The sequence below is a fragment of the Balaenoptera physalus genome (assembly GCF_965194825.1).
Source record: "Balaenoptera physalus genome assembly, chromosome: 8".
Taxonomy (NCBI): Eukaryota; Metazoa; Chordata; class Mammalia; order Artiodactyla; family Balaenopteridae; genus Balaenoptera; species Balaenoptera physalus.
Genome location: NC_138887.1, coordinates 101,965,326 through 101,974,420, shown reverse-complemented (window position 1 = coordinate 101,974,420; position 9,095 = coordinate 101,965,326). Strand labels below are relative to the sequence as shown.

The window sequence follows — 9,095 nt, the reverse complement described above, 5'->3', positions numbered from 1 at the left end:
AGGGATTTTGGGGGTGGAGGTGGTGCATCTAAAATTAATAGTGGGACTTCCCTGGTGGTGCAGTGGTTAAGAATCCACCTGCCAATGCAGGGGACATGGGTTCGAGACCTGGTGTGAGAAGAGCCTACATGCCGTGGAGCAACTAAGCCCGTGCACCACAACTACTGAGCCTACACTCTAGAGCCTGCGAGCCACAACTACTGAGCCCACCTGCCACAATACTGAAGCCCGTGCGCCTAGAGCCTGTGCTCCGCAACAAGAGAAGCCACCACAATGAGAAGCCCCCGAACTGCAACGAAGAGTAGCCCCACTCGCCACAACTAGAGAAAGCCCGTGCACAGCAACAAAGACCCAACGCAGCCAAAAATAAATAAATAAATATATATTTTAAAAAATTAATAGTGGTAATAGTTACGCAATTCTGTGAGTATAATAAAAACCACTGTAAATTTTAAATAGGTGAATTATATGTTGCATAAAGTGTATCTCAATAAAGTCATTACTGAAAAGATAAAAGGAAGGAAAGATGTATACCAAGAAAACATTAGTTTAAAAAGCTGAAGTGACTTATAATATTTAAAAAAAGATTTTGGAACAAGGAATATTACCATGGATAAAGAAGGATTTCACAGGAAAAAGGAATTAATTCATCAAAAAAAAAATCCTATATGCGTATGCATATGGTAATAGAGCTTCAAAATAACTTAAGCAAAAATTGATGGAATTAGAGGAGAAAAAGTCAAATCCACAATTATAACTAGGGGTTTTTATACTCCTCTCTCAAAAATTTATAAAGGAAATGGTAAATCAGAATATACAACACTTGAACAATACTATCAATCAACTAGAACTAATTGTCATCTAAAGAAAACTCCACACAACAAAAGTAGAACACCCAGTCTTTTCAACCGAACATGGAATATTCATCAAGATAGATCATGCTCAAGATAGATCATATTCTGTACCATATTGGATAGGTCTCAATAAATGCAAAAGGATTGAATTCATTTGAACATATTCTCTAACCACAATGGAATTAAATTATAAATCAATAACAGAAAAATATATGGAAATCCTCAAGTATTTGGAAATTAAACAGTAGATTTCTAAATAATCCATGGGTCCAATACAAATCACAAGTGAAATTATTAAAAATTTGAACTGAATGGAAATAAAAACACAATACATCAAAATTTGTGGGATACAGCTAAAACTGTGCTAAGAAGGAAATTTATAGCAATGAATACAATCATCCCTCAGTACCTGTGGGGGGATTTTTTCCAAGACCACCCCCCCCATACAAAAATCCAAGGATGCTCAAGTCCCTTTTATAAAATGGCTGTAGTACAGCTGGCCCTCCTTATCCCTGGGTTCCTCATCCTTGCATTCAACCAACTGCCCATCCCACAGATAAGGGGAGCTGACTGTATTTAACAAGAAGAACAGTCTCAGATCAAAAATCTAATCTTCCACCTTAAGAAACTGTAAAAAGAAGAGCAAAGTAAACCCAACTAAGTAGAAGGAAGGAAATAATAAAGAGCAGAATCGATGAAACTGAAAACAGAAAAACAGTAGAGAAAAATCAATGAAAATAAAAGCTAATTCTTTGAAAAGATCAATAAAATTAATAAAAGTCAGATGAATCAGGGAAAAGAAAAAGAAGACAAAACTTACCAGTGTCAGGAATAAAAGAGAAGAGAGTAAAGATCCTCAGACATTAAAAGGATGAAAAGGCAATATTATGGACAACTTTATGCCAATAAATTTAACAACTTCAATGAAAGACAAATTCCTTAAAAAATACAAACTACCAAAGATCATTCAAGAAGAAAGAAATGAACACAATATCCCTATATCTACCAAATAAATTGGACTCATGGTTAAAAACCTCCTCACAAAGAAAACTCCAGGCATAGGTGACTTCACTGGTGAATGCCACCAAACATTTCAGGAAGGAATAATCCCAATTTTACACAGTCTTCTAGAAATAGAAGAGGAGGCGACACTTCCGAAATCATTTTATAAGGCCAGCATTATTCTGTTCCCGAAACCAGACAAAGGCATTACAAGAAGAGAAAACTACAGACCAATATCTTCATGAACATAGATGCAGAAATCCTTAACAAATGTTTTGCAAATTAAATCTAACAACATATAAAATGAATGACACTTCATGACTAAATGGGGCTTATCCAAGGAATGTAAAATTGTTTCAGTATTCAAAAATCAATCAGTGTAATTCACCACATTAAAAAACCAAAAAAGAAAAACCATCTCAATAGATGCAAAAAGCATTTGACAAAAGTCAAATCCATTTTTAATGAAAATCCTTGGCAAATTAGGAATAACGAAACTTCCTCAACACAATTAAGGACATCTATGAAAAACCTACAGCTGACATTATCCCTAATGCCTTCCCTCCTAATATAGGGAACAATGCAAGGATTTCTACTTACCACATTTCTGTTCAGCATTGTCCTGGAGGCCCTAGACAGTGGAATAATGCAAGAAAAAGAAATAGAAGTCAAAAATATTGAAAAAGAATAAGTAAAACAAAATCTATTTATATACAACATGATTGTATATGTTGAAAATCCTAAAGAATCTACAGAAAATTTACCAGAACCAAGAAGTGAGTTTAGTAAGATTATAGAATACAAGGTTAATATACAAAATCAATTGTGTATCTATTTACTAGCAATGAACAATTAAAAAATGAATTTTAAAATAATACCATTTACAGTAACATCCAAAAATATGAACTACTTGGGGATAAATTAAATAAAACATTACAAGATTTGTACACTGAAAACATCACTGAGAAAAATTAAGGAAGATCTAAATAAGTGAAGAGTTATATCATGTTCATGGGTGAGAAGGCTCAATATTGTTAAAATAGAAATTCTCTCCAAACTGAGCTACAGATTTGACACAATCACAATAAAAAGCCAAGCAGACTTTTTTGTAGAAAGTAACAGCTGATTGTAAAGTTTATGTGGAAATGCAAAAAGCGTAGAATAGTCAAAACAGTTTTTAAAATAGAGAACAGAGTTAGAGGACTTAAACTACCTTATTTCAAGACTTACTATAAAACTATAGTAATCAAGACAAGGTGATATAAGTGTAAAAACAGACATGTAGAGCAATGTAACAGAATAGAGAGTCCATAAATAGACCCACATATGCATGGTAATTTGATTTTCAACAAAGGTGCCAAGGCAATTCAGTAGTGAAAAGATAATATTTTCAGAAAATAATACTGGAACAAGTGGATATCCATATGCAGCACACACATATATACATACACACAAATGGGGGGGGTGAACCTGGAATCTTACCTCACTCCATTTACAAAATTTAATTCAAAATGAATTATAGCCTACATTAAAAAATGTATTCAAAATGGATTACAGATCTAAACATTATGAGAACCATAATAGTTCTAGAAGAAAACATGACAGGAAAGTCATAGTGGGCTTTGGTTAGGCAAATATTTCTCAACTAGGACATAAAAATATAAAACATAACAGGAAAAATGATAAATTGGACTTCATCAAAATTAAAACCTTTTGTTCTCAAAAGACATTGTGATAAAAATGAAAAGGAAAGTGACACACTGAAAGTATTCACAATACATATAACTTATAAAGGACTTGTATCCAACATATATAAGAATCCTGCAACTCAGTAGAAGACAAACAACCCAATTTTTAAATGAGCAAAAGTTTCCAACAGACACTTCACCAGAGAAGACATAAGAATGGCAAATAAGCACATAAAAAAATGCTTAACATCATTCATCATTAGGGAAATGCAAACTAAAATCACAGTGAAATTCTACTTCAGACCCAGTAAAGTGACTAAAATTAAAAAGACTAACAATCCAAGTGTTGACAAGGATGTGGAACAATTGAAACTCTCATACATTGCTGATGAGAATATGAAATTATATAACCTCTTTGGAAAACAGGCTGGTTTTTTTTTTTTTTTTAACAACAGCTCCTGTTTATTTTTTTATTTTTATTTATTTTATTTTATTTATGGCTGTGTTGGGTCTTCGTTTCTGTGCGAGGGCTTTCTCCAGCTGCGGCAAGTGGGGGCCACTCTTCATCGCGGTGCGCGGGCCTCTCACTATCACGGCCTCTCTCGTTGCGGAGCACAGGCTCCAGACGCGCAGGCTCAGTAATTGTGGCTCACGGGCCCAGTCGCTCTGCAGCATGTGGGATCCTCCCAGACCAGGACTCGAACCCGTGTCCCCTGCATTGGCAGGCAGACTCTCAACCACTGCGCCACCAGGGAAGCCCCAGGCTGTTTCTTATAAAGCATACTTACTATATGGACTCAATTACTCTGATACTGGGTATTACCCAAGAGAAATGAAAATGTATGCTCACATAAAGACTTGTTGAATGTTCAGAGCAATTTTATTTATAACAGTCAAATCTAGAAAAATCTGATGTCCTTCAACTTGTAAATGGATAAATTATACAATATCCACTCAATTGAATGATACTCAGCAATAAAAGGAAACAAATTATTGATACATGCAGCAATGTGGGTGTTTCTTAAAAGCATTCTAAGTGAAAGAAGCCAGACACAAAAGACTACAAACTATATGATTTCATTTACATAAAATCCCCAAACTTTTGGGGGTGGTGGAGACATTCTCTATATCATGATTATGAATGTGGTGAAATGGCTAATATATACAATATACGGTTGACTCTTGAACAACACGGGAGTTAGAGGCACTGATCCTCTACTCAGTCAAAAGTCCGAGCATAATTTACAGTCAGCCCTCCACATCCTTGATTCAACCAACCCCAGATCATGTAGTACTGTAGTACAAATTTAGTGAAAAAAACTGCATATAAGTGGACCCATGCAGTTCAAACCCATGTTTTTCAAGGGTCAGCTGTACACTTAAACTTATTAAATTTTATTGTATGTGAATTATACTTCAATAAAGCTGATTTTTAAGGTGATGTAAAAATATTTAGTATAAGTTTAGAAAACGTCTGGAAGAATGTACATTAAATTCTTTACAATGGAGAAGAGATTACAAAAGACTTTCAACTTCTATTTCACTTTGTTATATACTCCATAATGTTTTATCTTTTTCCAAAGAGACTTCTATATTAGTCAAGATTCTTATGATTGCTAGTGACAGAAACATAACTCAAACTAATTTAAGAAAAAAGGCAAAATTTATTGGTTTATTGTGTCACTAGTTCATTTATTTATTGTGTCATCTGGGGGTAGATTCAGACATAGCTGGATCTAGGTGCTCCACTAAAGTTTTTGAGAATGAGGCTTTCCTCATCTATTGGTTCTTCCTTCCCCTGCGTTGGCTTCATTCTCAGACTGTCTCTCTCCCTGTAATGATGACACAGCAGCCTAATAGCTTAACAACCCCAGAGGAAAGTCACACCAGGAAAAGTCCTGAGCCAACTCTTAATGACGCAGCTGGGACACATTTCCTTCCCTGAGCCCTGGCACCCTGATGGCCAGGCATGGGTCACGGGACCATGCATGGAGCTGAGCAAGGGCAGGGTGGTCTCAGCCCCGTACTGAAGAGTGGTTCCCAAAAGGAGGAAAAAAAAAAAAAAAAAGAGGGTCTGATATCAGAATAAAGGCAGCTTAGCAGGCATAAACAGCAGATGACTACTATAATGTACTGCTTTTGGAATTAAGGAAAAAGTTATTTTGCTTTTAATCTTTAGAATAACAGAGCCCAAGGAAATATCTTCTGGTGCTTTTCTAACAGAGCATAACATAAAGCCCACTGTTATGAACTGAATGTGTGTGTCCCCCGATAATTCATATGTTGAAACCCTAACCCCCCATGTGATGATATTAGGAGGTAGAGTCTTTGAGAGGTAGCTAGGTTTAGATGAGGTTATGAGGGTGGAGCCTCCATGATGGAATTAATTTCCTTCTAAGAAGAGAAAGAGACTAGAACACTCTCTCTCCACCATGTGAGGATACAGTGACGAGGTGGCCATCTATAAGCCAAGAAGCAGGCCCTCACAGGACGCTGAATCTGCCAGCACCTTGATCTTGAACTTCCCAGCCTCCAGAACTGTAAGAAATAAATCTTCATTGTGTAAGTCATCCGTTCTATGGTAATTGTTATAGCAGCCCAAGCTGACTACATGACCCACATATCAGCCTTCTCTGATGGATTAGGGAGGAGTTAAGGAAGATGCCATCCAAGGGGAACCCTTTCCTTGCCAAAACAGAGGGTAATTTGTAGAATGGAGTAGAGGTAAGATAGGGCTTGGAGAGGATTTGTGTAATCCCTTGAGGGAAATGACATAGGTGGTTGACTAGAGATGAAAAAAAGGACTTCCAAGTAAAGCCGAGGGTGGCCATGTGACACACCATGTGGCCATTCTGGGATAGGGGGATGGCTGAAACGATCGTGGTGTTGCTTCCATGTGCTACCTGGAATCAAGCTCCCGGATAACGATACTGCACTTCTGAAGTGTCAGGCCACTTGTGCTTGATGGTAAATAATTTTAAATACTTTTATATTAACACAAATAAGAATGCATTATGAAGTAGAATGCAAAAATTGCATGTGATTTTTAAGATAAAATACAAATTTCTTGCTTGCAATAACCCCTTCAGGCTGCCTCTCACTCTCTCCTTCATGTGAATTCAGGCTCCTCTGCCATTAGAAATTCTTTGGTGGAAAATTTTGAGAAGTATTTCTTTAAGGAATAAGGGCTGGGGATAAAGGACGTTCTTGGGGTTTTTACAGTGTCCAGACATTTTGCCAGAAGAAAAAACCAGGCAAGGATTCAGAAAGATTTGGGATTTTGAGGACAGGGCTAACATCTGGAGGGATTGGCAGAACCAATGCTAGTATATGCATAAGGGACTGAGGTTCAGGGCTGCTCACGTAAATCCTAAGAGCAGCTGCATTCCTGGGTAACATCTCATGTGGAAAGCATGGGATCCTGCCCTGGCTTAGGGTCTGGATTAGCATCTCTTTGAGGAGTAGGAATCTAGTGTTCTTGCAGAGGCACATCCATTTCTGGGGTCAGGGGAAGTTCATCTCCGAACAACAAGCTCTGGTGAGCAGTTTTTTGCCTCAGAATTGGTGGAGAAGAGAGATGGAGCCCAGAAGGTTTAGAGTTCACAGGTTTAATAAGATATGGGAGATCCACAAAGGGTCATAAAAATAAAAGGACATTTTAACACCACAAAAGTAAAAAGGACACAATGGAAATGATAGCCCTTCCCCAGAAAAGGACCATTAGCTGGCACCTGGTCTTTTTTTTTTTTCTCCTTTCATCACAAGGCAGAAGAAAAATTTTATCACAGATCACAGCATTCTGAGGAACTGAGAATACTGCAGTGAAGGACAGGATGGGTCCTTCCTTTTACACACTCTGGGATGACTGAAAATTACCCCCAGGAGGACTTTATTAAAAAACAGAGGAATGAGCTAACATTACTGTAGTCATCATATTGCAATATTTAAATGTATCAAACCTACACTTTATACATCTTAAATTTAAACATTGTGTAATGTTATATGTTAATTATATCTCAGAAAAAAAAAAAAAAAGACACAGAGAAAGACAAGCTCATGGCAATTAGCAGGACATCTACAACCTGACCACAGGATAGCAAAGGACACTCCTGCTTCTGTCTCTCCTGGGTGGGGACCCTCGAAATCTTAATAAGTCTTGGCCATTATGGTGAATTTTAGAGGGCAAGGAACAAGGGGAGGTGGAGCAGAATGAGAGAATTAAATTGGAAATATAGATTCTTGAACTGAGGTGGATGAAGAAATTAAATAATTATAAACCCAAAGGCCAAAAAAAAGAAAAAAAACAATCAACCTGCACCTGGAGATCCAATTTGCACATAGAGAGTGGAGGGGGCTTCGCTGAGGGGGGTGTACCAGGAGCTGAGGCCTCGATGGTGAACAGAGGACCGTTGCCCTGGAGACAGTCTTAGCTTAGAAATGGCAAACAGGAAAATAACAGGGGCTTAAGGGAGAAAGAAGAAAAAAGGCACTGCCTAGGATGGTTGATATCTTAGAAACCAGACTATACTGCATGAAACAAATGTACTTAAAAGGATAAATACAGATTTAACTGCTTTGAGAAATGAAGATAGGAAGAAGGAAGATATTTTAGTTGTTTCTGTGTTTGGATGGGTGATCAGACACTCAAGAGATTTAACAGAAGAAAAAAGAGAAATGTGTTAGAGCAGAAACTGAGATACACTTGACTATCTCCTAGCCTCTATCCCAGAATGTACTATTGAAATGTGCTTTCAGAGAGCTATTGATAGAGAAATAGTAATAAAAATAAATCCAGGGAGCCTCCTTCTTGGTGCCCATGATAATAACTTGAGATGGCAGATTTAAGAGGGAGAAGTCCAGAGCTATTTAGCATAAAATTCAGAGGTAATCGTTAGCTAGTTTCAAGGCAAGGCAATGATTGAGGGGAAATGGCTTGGGCAACCATGGCCAGGAGATTTGGGGGTTAAGACTTACTTGGTCAAAGTAGGTCTGGGGGCTTTCCTGGTGGCGCAGTGGTTGAGAGTCTGCCTGCCAATGCAGGGGACACGGGTTCGAGCCCTGGTCCCGGAAGATCCCACATGCCGCGGAGCAACTGGGCCCATGAGCCACAACTACTGAGCTTGCGCGTCTGGGGCCTGTGCTCCACAACAAGAGAGGCTGTGATGGTGAGAGGCCTGCGCACCGCGATGAAGAGTGGCCCCTGCTTGCCGCAACTAGAGAATAAGCCCTCGCACAGAAACGAAGACCCAACAAAGCCAAAAATAAATAAATAAAATAAATTAAAGAGGGGGCTTCCCTGGTGGCGCAGTGGTTGAGAGTCTGCCTGCTGATAAAGGGGACACGGGTTCGAGCCCTGGTCTGGGAGGATCCCACATGCCGCGGAGCAACTGGGCCCGTGAGCCACAACTACTGAGCCTGCGCATCTGGAGCCGTGCTCCGCAACGAGAGGCCGCGACAGTGAGAGGCCCGCGCACCGCGATGAAGAGTGGCCCCCGCTCACCGCAACTGGAGAAAGCCCTCACACAGAAATGAAGACCCAACACAGCCAAAA

General features: G+C 38.7%; 1 long non-coding RNA gene across 1 annotated transcript; it reads left to right on the top strand.

The window, feature by feature from the left end:
• Positions 1–2,457: 2,457 nt before the first annotated feature.
• Positions 2,458–8,828, top strand: LOC309666091. The gene is made up of 2 exons (XR_014266888.1): positions 2,458–3,970; positions 4,308–8,828. It is a non-coding gene; the product is annotated as an uncharacterized lncRNA (long non-coding RNA).
• The last annotated feature ends 267 nt before the right edge of the window (positions 8,829–9,095 follow it).